Below are 10,741 nucleotides of genomic sequence, written 5' to 3' on the forward strand. Positions count from 1 at the left end.
TTTTCCCTACCGCGGGTCCCTCCGACCCTGATCCGACGCGGATCTTGAATCTGATGGTCCTGTGGTCGCTGTCGGTGACATCGAGCACTTCCCATTCAGAGACTGAGTTCGTCAGTGAACCCCCTCTCGTCAGCGTAACATCTATGTTCGATGCCCCCATACCCGGCCTCTCGTACGTGTCGAGGTGGCCAGGCTGGTTGTGCACCGTCAAGTGTTTCGCCGCGATCAGGGATTCGACGTGGGTCCCCCGGGCTGAACCCGAGTTGTTGCCCGGCCGACTGAACCATTGCGGCGAGTGCGCGTTCACGTCGGCCCCTATCACGACGTCTTGGTTGACCCTATCAAGAATATCACCTAGCCTGTCCGTAAAGATGCGTGTCGGGATGCTGTACTTGAAGTAAGCTGACACGAACACGACCGCCTGTCCATGTCTCTTCCTGAGACTGGCCACGGCGCAGAACCTATCGCTGAGCCCCTGCAGGGCTACCACCTCGATGTCCTGATTTAGGACAACTATGGCAGCCCCTGCACTACCGTCCCTACTGCTGAGAACCACTTTCGTGGCGCGGTAGTCAAAACCTAGCAACTTGTCTCCCGAGGTCAGCACTTCCTGAAGCAGAAGCACCTCAACCCCGTTAGCCCTGCTGTAGTCCAGTATCTGATCTGAGACGAGATGATTCCCGTTCATGTTCAGTTGGACTACACAGTAGGTCGAAGAGATCATTTTGAGCCGAGATCTGTCCTACGGGCAACCGTGATGGTCGCCTTGTGAAGAGCCACACAACCGCTGTGCCCCGACTGAGCAGCCAGGCCACAGTTGGCGCACTTGACCGGCACGCTCTTGCAGTCCTTGGCCCTATGGCCCTTGGCCGCGCAGCGCCCGCAAGTGTCCACCGTCTGCACACACTTCAGAGCCCTGTGACCGAAATGCTGGCACTTGAAGCACCTGACTACGTCAACGTACTCCTTGACCTTGCACTTGGCCAACCCGATGAAAAGACTCTTTCCTACCAGAGTCTTGAAGGCGCTTGGTCTAACCGAGCAGACCCACCAAACAAGCTCGTCCGTCTTGGGCCCCTTCATGAAGAGGGGGACCACGGCCTCCTTGTCCAGACCAAGCTCCGGGTTCTGATCCACGATCTGGCCCGCGAGCTTCTCCTTAGGAATTTCCCTATCCACGTCATACACTAGTACGGTCGGCCATCTCGCACTCTCCTCTCTCACACCCTTACCGTCTTTTTCCATGGCCTTCAAGGCCGCATACGTGGCCTCGTCAGCCGGCCTAACCACCAGATCTCCTCTCGGGAGCTTCGCAGAGCCGCCAAGCTTGGGCACCGCCACCCCCTTGACCAGATCGGCCCAGAGCTGTTTCTTGGCCTCACTGGCCCCAGCAGCCCCCACCGAGACGACGAAGGCGCGGGCCGGAGCCCTCGCCTTCTCCCTCTCGATGGCCTTAGCCACCTTCTTGGAGGTGGTGATGGCCACTCTCGGCTGCTCCTTGGGCTTCTCCTCATTCTTCTTCTTCTTCTTCTTTTTCCTTTTGCTCTTCCTGCTCACAACCTCCACAAACGGCTGCTCCTTTACCTTTCCCTTCACCTTCTCCTTAGCAGCCGCAGACTTGGCCTTGGCCTTGTCCTCGACCTTCTTCTTCTTCTTGGGCGGAGATGGCGCAACCGTCCTCTCCACCACAACCTCGCGCACCTCAGGTCTCGACTGAGACCGCCTCGCCTCCTCGACCCTACCTTGCAGAACCGTGTTCTGCCTATAGGCCTCATCGAGCAAGGCCTCATACCTTTCCCTGATCTCCAAGATTGTCCGCAGAGCGGCCGCCGAAATCTTTCGCTTCTCCTTCTCTGCCAGAAGGAGCGCGTCCAGGTCCCTACCAATATTCCTTGCCTTTTGAGGAAAGGATGAAATACCAAAGGAGGAGCATTCAGAAATGCCTTCCTCCTCTGGACCGTCCACCCTCTTCCTCTTTTGTACCTTGGCGACGGTGTCCCCCTCTGGGACCCCCGCCGCCGGTGCACCCGCCCTTACCTCTTCCAGGCATCCCCCCTCTTCGTCGGTCAGTTCCATGTCAGACATGACTGACCGCGCTCTTGGACTTAACCTAAATACAACTATCGAGCCTACCTACCCTAGTGGCAGCGCCTTTTCCTCCTTTGCGAGTGGGGAGTACTAACGGCACTGGAACTATGCTACCTTAACCTATATAATATAAATCCTAACACCTTACCTGATGGCGGCAGCGCAGCAACGTGTTCGCCCTAAGGCTTATACAGACCGACTCAAAATCGACACCGGTCTGTTCGCGGGAATTTTAACGCGCCACTCGCGTACGCGCACGCACCGCGCACTCGCCCACCAGAGCGTTGCACTGGGGGGGACCGGTTGTACGCACTCGCACGTTCACGCGCGCCCGCACACTTGCTCGCGCACTCGCAGTTTCCCGGGGGCGGTGACCACTCAGGCCGCGCGCACTCGCACGATCCTAAACGCCGCGCGCCGCACGTACGCCACTCGGACACGTCACGCGTTGGCGTCGGTCCGCGCGCACCCGCACGATCCGCCGCGCGTCTCTCGCCCGCCGGAACTTTGATCGCCGCTCCTGGGGCCGCAAATCGCTGCACGAAAACGCAGCTCGGGCCCGTCGATTTATCTTAAAAAAGACTATTCGACTGTCCAGACCGCGATGTCGTACCTCGATTCTGTGACCTTCTGTTCGCTCGCGAACTTTTTGAGCCTAACTTCGGCACTGAAAGTCGAACTTTCGCGCGGCCTACACCAAAATTAGCGCTAGAACAGCACGAATTCAACGGTGTATCGTCCGACGCGAAATTCGCAATACAGCCCGAGAAATCGCTGAAAGGGTTTTGCCGGTCGGGCGTAAACAAAGAGTTTACGCTTGCGACAGACTAAAAACGCCCTCACGCCTTGCTAACCTAACCGATTTTCGCGCTCGATGCACCAGTAGAAGCGTCTACTCGAGACGAATCTTTTGGTACTAAGAACGCAAAAATTTGACTACTCTAACCCGTTCGGAACTTGAGTTGTACACGGAGCACCTCAAAAACACGTCCGCACTGTATGGCTGTCAGACCAACTGGTAGATAGGGACAGTGAGAATCTCGTTAATCCATTCATGCGCGTCACTAATTAGATGACGAGGCATTTGGCTACCTTAAAAGAGTCATAGTTACTCCTGCCGTTTACCCGCGCTTGCTTGAATTTCTTCACGTTGACATTCAGAGCACTGGGCAGAAATCACATCGCGTCAACACCCGTCCCGGGCCATCGCGATGCTTTGTTTTAATTAGACAGTCGGATTCCCCTGGTCCGTGCCAGTTCTGAGTTGACCGTTACATGGCTGTCGATCCGGCTACGCGACCGACGCCGCGGCGGCCGGACCGCCCGGTGACGGCGAACCGACACCAAGGCGATCGGCCGGCCGCGACGCGGCCAGCGACCGAAGCTCGGTGGTTCCACGGTCGGCGGACGGCGACGGGCCCGCGGCCGCCTCGAGGCTCCCGGTCCGAAGACCGGGCGCGCGGGCGACGGCCGGGGTGTCGCCAAAACCGCCTACGCTTCTACGACGACCCGAACCCGACAGCCACGCTCCTCAGAGCCAATCCTTATCCCGAAGTTACGGATCGGTTTTGCCGACTTCCCTTACCTACATTATTCTATGCGGCTAGAGGCTGCTCACCTCGGAGACCTGCTGCGGATATCGGTACGAACCGACGCGAAGACTCCGCGTGGCCCTCTCTCGAATTTTCAAGGTCCGCGTGGGGATCACGGACACCGCCGCAACGAGCGGTGCTCTTCGCGCTCGCGTCCCTATCGCCCGGCTAGAGGATTCCAGGGACGTACAACGCTCACAGAGAAAAGAGAACTCTACCCAGATCCCCCGGCGGCTTCTTCGAGTTCATTCTGGTTACCCAGACGAGACAAAAGAGCCCCGAACACTAGGGAGCGGTTCCGCGTCGGGTTCCGGAATACGAACCGGATTCCCTCTCGCCCCAAGGGCGATTCGAAAACGCCTTCGCCCGTGGTACGAGGATCTCTCCCCGGGCTTAGGATCGACTGACTCTTGGACAACGGCTGTTCACAAGAAACCCTTCTCCACGGCAGCCCCCGAGGGCCCCTCTCGAGTATTTGCTACTACCACCAAGATCTGCACCGACGGCGGCTCCAGGCGGTCTCGCGACCTGCCCTTCGACGCACACCGCCGCGCCATCCTACTCGTCGAGGCTTGCCGGGACCGACCGCCGCGAGCGACGACCGGCCCCACTATGCCGTCGACGGCCGAGTATAGGCACGACGCTCCAGCGCCATCCATTTTCAGAGCTAGTTGCTTCGGCAGGTGAGTTGTTACACACTCCTTAGCGGATTCCGACTTCCATGGCCACCGTCCTGCTGTCATCAGCAACCAACGCCTTTCATGGTCTCTGAATACGCGTCGATTTCGGCGCCTTAACTCGGCGTTCGGTTCATCCCGCAGCGCCAGTTCTGCTTACCAAAAATGGCCCACTAAGCGCCTAGGGTTCCGTCGCCGGCTTCGCACGCGGTTCACGCGGTGTACCAGGTAAAGCCGGCGATCTCACCCATTTATAGTTTGAGAATAGGTTGAGGTCGTTTCGGCCCCAATGTCCTCTAATCATTCGCTTTACCGTATGAGACATCCTCCGTGTTACGAGCGTGTTGTTACCGCGCCGTACAGCGCGGAGTCCCACCGGCGTCCGTACGCCCGCGAACGGGCGGGACACATCGGCGCCAGCTATCCTGAGGGAAACTTCGGATGGAACCAGCTACTAGATGGTTCGATTAGTCTTTCGCCCCTATACCCAGCTCAGACGATCGATTTGCACGTCAGAATCGCTGCGGACCTCCATCAGGGTTTCCCCTGACTTCATCCTGGCCAGGCATAGTTCACCATCTTTCGGGTACCAACGTGTGCGCTAAGGGTGCGCCCTCGGACGGCCGAAGCCGACCTGGCGAAGACGCCCCCGGACTGCGGACCAGCGCGACTTTGAACGCCGGTGGGTTCGGTCGCTAGGCCATCGTCCGCACCGTAAACGGTTCACTTTCATTGCGCCAAACGTGGTTTTTCGTAAGATCACCGTTGACTCGCGCACACGTTAGACTCCTTGGTCCGTGTTTCAAGACGGGTCGGAAAGTAGCCCGAAATCGTCGCCGACCGACGGGACCCCGCCTGCGACGGGGCCGCGTCGACGGTTCTTGCCGTCGGGCGAGCCGACCAGGAGCACCAGGGTTCGGCGCGAACGGTCACGCCGAAACGCAACCGCCGCGACGAACGCCACCCAAGCCCTTCGGCCGGCGCCCAACGGGTCGCGACGTCCGCTAACCGAGCGAAAGATCCGGCCGGCGGTTAGACCGACCGTGAATTCGCCCGGCGGGGACTCGCGGGCTCTGTCCGTTTACACCCGAACAGTTTCACGTTCTTATGAACTCTCTCTTCAAAGTTCTTTTCAACTTTCCCTCACGGTACTTGTAAACTATCGGTCTCGTGGCCGTATTTAGCCTTAGATGGAGTTTACCACCAACTTCGGGCTGCACTCTCAAGCAACCCGACTCGAAGGCGCGGTCCGATCCCGGAACGCTGTGACGGCCTCTACTGGCCTGGCACCATCTGCGGGCCATGGCCCCGTTCAAGGGAGACTTGGACCGTCACGTGCGCCCCGGCAACGAGGCCGGCCCGTACGCCACAACTCCCATAGGTGCCGCGACACAAAAGTGCGCGGCGGGATTCGGCGATGGGCTTTTCCCTGTTCGCTCGCCGCTACTAAGGGAATCACGGTTGTTTTCTTTTCCTCCGCTTATTAATATGCTTAAATCCGGCGGGTAGTCCCGCCTGATCTGAGGTCGGAACGTATCGGTTTTTTTTTTTTTAAATTACACGGCAGCCTGCGGTCCGCGCTCCGCCCGTACGGTGACCGTCCGCGTCCGCGTCTCGGAAGCCGGAGAGGTCCGTGGACTCTCAGCCGACCCGGCCGCGCTCTCGCGCGGCGGGCGGACGGGGACGTGCCGTTTGACGACGCGAGAACCCGTGACTGTTTGCCGTCACAACTTGGGCGGACGACCGGAGGCGGCCGCGCGAGCGCGGTTTTCCACGGTCGAACCGCCAATCTCGCACCACCGGAGCGGCCGACGGGCGGGCGGACAGTCCCCGGGAGGACTGCCGCCGCCGTCGGACGCCTGCCGGCGGCGCATCGGTCTGGCCGAGTATCCGGTATACGACCCTCAGACAGGCGTGGCCCGGGACCCGCGGGTCACCGAGGCCGCAATGTGCGTTCGACTGGTCGATGTTCGTATAACCTGCGGATTACACGACGACGCGCAGATAGCTGCGGTCTTCATCGATCCACGAGCCAAGTGATCCGCTGTTCGGGGTCGGGTGTTTTTTTTTTGTCGACGAAACTTCTACCGGCCACGCGCCGTGCGCGGACGCACGGCGGGGCCCGTATGGTCTTTCGACGTTAACCATCTTTCGGTCGACGCTCGGTCGGGGGTCGCGGCGCGCGGGCGGTCGGCGAGCTAGTCGCGAGCGCACGCGGCCACGGGGTCGGATTAGGCGCGCGCGAGACCGGCAAGTGCTGCCGGTACCGCGGGCCCGTCTCTAATGATCCTTCCGCAGGTTCACCTACGGAAACCTTGTTACGACTTTTACTTCCTCTAAACGGCCGATTTCGGTCATCTTCGCGATCGCGCGACGACCCAGCCCCCGAGGGGGCCGAATAACGCGCGTCCACTCCGAAGACCTCAATGCGACCGTTCAATCGGTAGTAGCGACGGGCGGTGTGTACAAAGGGCAGGGACGTAATCAACGCGAGCTGATGACTCGCGCTTACTGGGAATTCCTCGTTCACGTGGAAAAATTGCAAGCCACGATCCCTAAGCACGAAGGAGGTTCAGCGGGTTACCCGGAAGCCTGTCGGCCCAGGAATGTTAACACACGCTGATTCCTTCAGTGTAGCGCGCGTGCGGCCCAGAACATCTAAGGGCATCACAGACCTGTTATCGCTCAGTCTCGTGCGGCTATTTTCGTCCGCCGCCTGTCCCTCTAAGAAGAGTTTAAGCTCCTGGGAGCCGGCGGTAGCCCTAGTAACGTATCGTGATCCGCCGGCGACGGCCGCGAACACGGCGCGCTTCACCACGGAGCCCGACGCACGACGGACGCGCGCCGACCGGAGGTTGCCCCCCGGCCGACACACGCCCGCCGCACGCCGGGACGCGGATGGCGCGGCCGCGCTCGACGACCGCCGTGGACGACGGGCGAACGCGTTCGGGGATACCGGGCCGAGCCGACGGGTACGCGAACACGAACGGCCGAAACCGCCCGCGCCGCGCACACGCCGACCCGGGGTTACCCGCCTAGTTAGCAGGACAGAGTCTCGTTCGTTATCGGAATTAACCAGACAGATCGCTCCACCAACTAAGAACGGCCATGCACCACCACCCACCGAATCAAGAAAGAGCTCTCAATCTGTCAATCTTTCCGGTGTCCGGGCCTGGTGAGGTTTCCCGTGTTGAGTCAAATTAAGCCGCAGGCTCCACTCCTGGTGGTGCCCTTCCGTCAATTCCTTTAAGTTTCAACTTTGCAATCATACTTCCCCCGGAACCGAAAAGCTTCGGTTTCCCGGAAGCTGCCCGCCGGGTCGTTAATGAAACGCCGGCGGATCGCTAGCTGGCATCGTTTACAGTTAGAACTAGGGCGGTATCTGATCGCCTTCGAACCTCTAACTTTCGTTCTTGATCATACGAGAACGTACTTGGCAAATGCTTTCGCGTCAGTTCGTCTCGAGACGATCCAAGAATTTCACCTCTAACGTCTCGGTACGAATGCCCCCGCCCGTCTCTGTTGATCATTACCTCCGGTCCCGAAAACCGGCCCGGCGGGACGCGCGGGCGACTGGCGCCCGCGGCCCGGCGGCCCGCGCACGGAAACGCCCCGGAGGGCGATTTCGCGCGCCCGCGAAGGGCGGAGATGCGCGGGACCGAGGTCTTGTTCCATTATTCCATGCGACCAGTATTCAGGGCCTTTTGACGAGACGGCCGTGAAGCCGCCCCGCCAGATTTGAGCCTGCTTTGAGCACTCTAATTTGTTCAAAGTAAACGTGTCGGCCCGCCGACGGCAATCGGTGAAGATCACCGCGCAGCAAGATTGGAGTAGGCGGCCGCCGTCGTCGAACCCCGACGGCCGCGCGACGCGTGGCCGCGCGGCGCGCCGGAAGCCCGAGACACGTGTCCGCCTGCCGACAATACGTCCGGCCGACGTGCCGGTAACTAACACCCCGAGACGGCTGACGAGCGCGACGACGACCGCGCCGACGGGACACGTGGTCCCGCGACACGGCCGGCCGCGACACGACGGACCGCCAGGGTGGTCCGGCACCGCCCAGACACAGATCCGACTACGAGCTTTTTAACCGCAACAACTTTAATATACGCTATTGGAGCTGGAATTACCGCGGCTGCTGGCACCAGACTTGCCCTCCAATTGATCCTCGTTTAAAGGTTTTAAAGTGTTCTCATTCCGATTACGGGGCCTCGGATGAGTCCCGTATCGTTATTTTTCGTCACTACCTCCCCGTTCCGGGAGTGGGTAATTTGCGCGCCTGCTGCCTTCCTTGGATGTGGTAGCCGTTTCTCAGGCTCCCTCTCCGGAATCGAACCCTGATTCCCCGTTACCCGTTACCACCACGGTAGGCATGGAACCTACCGTCGACAGTTGATAAGGCAGACATTTGAAAGATGCGTCGCCGGTACGGAGACCGTGCGATCAGCTCGAAGTTATTCAGAGTCACCAGGTCTTTGCGCGGGCCGCGATCGGGACGCGCACGAAGCGCGCCGCGACGGGCCGGTTTTGATCTAATAAAAGCGTTCCTCCCGCGAGCGACGCCCGAGGGCGCCGCGACGGTCGGAACTCTGTCGGCATGTATTAGCTCTAGAATTACCACAGTTATCCAAGTAACTTGGGTACGATCTAAGGAACCACAACTGATTTAATGAGCCTTTCGCGGTTTCACCTTAATGCGGCTTGCACTGAGACATGCATGGCTTAATCTTTGAGACAAGCATATGACTACTGGCAGGATCAACCAGGGATCTCGGTTTTACAACAACTGCGTCCCGTGACGGATCCCCGCGGCGACGCCGACCAAGGGGCGACGACGACGCGGACACTCGTCTCGGGACGCGTGCGTCCGAGCGCCGGTCCGCCCGTGGGCGAGCCGACGCCGAGGGAAGGTCGAAACGACCGTGACCGGTATACGGTCACGGCGCACGACCGACCGCGGTTCGAGTGGGATACGTGCGCGGACGGGCGCCCGTAAAACCGCGCGCTTCGGTCGACGCGAGCGCCGCACTGAGCACCCGCAGAACGCGGGGCGACTGCGGCGGCGGTCGCGTGCGGTAGACCGAACACACGCGGAGAGCGAGCGCTCGCCCGACGCGACGTGACCCGTGCGTTGACGAGAGTCGGGGTTAGCGCGTACGCCGTCCGTTTTCAGCGGACGGAGAATTACCGCGCTAGCGCCTCTCGCCAGGTTTATAACGGCCCCCAGCCGAGATCGTGGGGGAAGCCGGGACGCGACGCGAAGTCCGTCGTCCCGGGGCTTCGCCCCGGCGACCGCCGGGCACGGCGACGATGGCCGGCCGCGGCGGGAATGTTTTGGCGTCGAGAGCTCGTAACTTGCGGAACGGTAACGGGAGTCGTCATCGATTTTTGAAAAAAACGATTTGCGCGTCGGAGGCCCACCGGAAGGCGGGCCTGCGACGCCGGTTGAGTTTTGCCACTCGGCGTGCGAGAGGTCGGTCGCCGAAACTTGGACGGATACCATCGAAGGGCACTGGATTGCTGACCATTCCGAAGACTGGGGCAGACCGGTGCGCGGCGATGGACGCGTCGGCTTCGGCGTCGCCCGTGGCTTTGCTGTCGTACGTGATTGGCGATCGGACGCCGGCGGAACGCCGACGACCGAGTCGCTCACAAATTTACAAAATCTCGAGTTTCACAATGTGCGACGGGGGTATTCACGCGTAGTGGTACACCCGAGTCGAAGGAACTTCGCCATCACCGTGCGTAGCGGTTAGCCGAGAATCGAAAATCCGTCAATCACCGTGCGTAGCGGTTAGGCGAAAATCACAAAATCCGTGCGTAGCGGTACGGCCGCGGATAAAGGATTACCGATTTAAATGTCGCGGACACCGGTGTCCTATAGTACTCGGAACGTACGACGTGAACACGTCTCGGGTACGTCGAGATCGAACCAACGGTTAACGAGTTATTGCACACGGAAAAACTACGTTCGAAAAGTTGAATTCGAAATCGTGTCGACGGACATCGCCGGGGCTGCCGTCATGTGCACCACCCCGGCACCGACGAATAACCGAGGACGTCGAGTGAAAAAAAAAAAATCGAATTTTCACACACGGTGGTCCGTGCGACGAGACGGTACGGCGGGCGCGCAGCTCGGCGACGGTAATCACCCCTGTAACGTCGCGGTCAGCGCAGAAATTCTACGCGGTAAAGGTTTTCGGCAAAGGGGGATATCCCTGGACAACGACTCTGCGGTCTGCCCGTGATGAACGGTACGGTCGATGTCACCGGCAAACCGTGAAAACGGTTGACCGAGACCCCGCCGTCGGAATACAGTCAATCACAGTGCGTAGCGGTTAAGCGAAAATCAAATATCGGTCTATCTCCGTGCGTAGCGGTACG

At 60.0% G+C, this 10,741-nt stretch overlaps 1 non-coding gene and 1 pseudogene across 1 annotated transcript; both read right to left on the reverse strand.

Moving 5' to 3' along the window:
* Positions 1-2,989: 2,989 nt before the first annotated feature.
* LOC132937750 (large subunit ribosomal RNA) lies at positions 2,990-5,886 on the reverse strand (annotated as a pseudogene).
* A 369-nt stretch (positions 5,887-6,255) lies between these two features.
* Positions 6,256-6,413, reverse strand: LOC132937770 (5.8S ribosomal RNA). The gene has a single exon (XR_009663834.1). It is a non-coding gene; the product is annotated as a 5.8S ribosomal RNA (ribosomal RNA).
* Positions 6,414-10,741: the final 4,328 nt, after the last annotated feature.

Source organism: Metopolophium dirhodum, chromosome 1 (assembly GCF_019925205.1).
Source record: "Metopolophium dirhodum isolate CAU chromosome 1, ASM1992520v1, whole genome shotgun sequence".
In the NCBI taxonomy this organism is placed as follows: Eukaryota; Metazoa; Arthropoda; class Insecta; order Hemiptera; family Aphididae; genus Metopolophium; species Metopolophium dirhodum.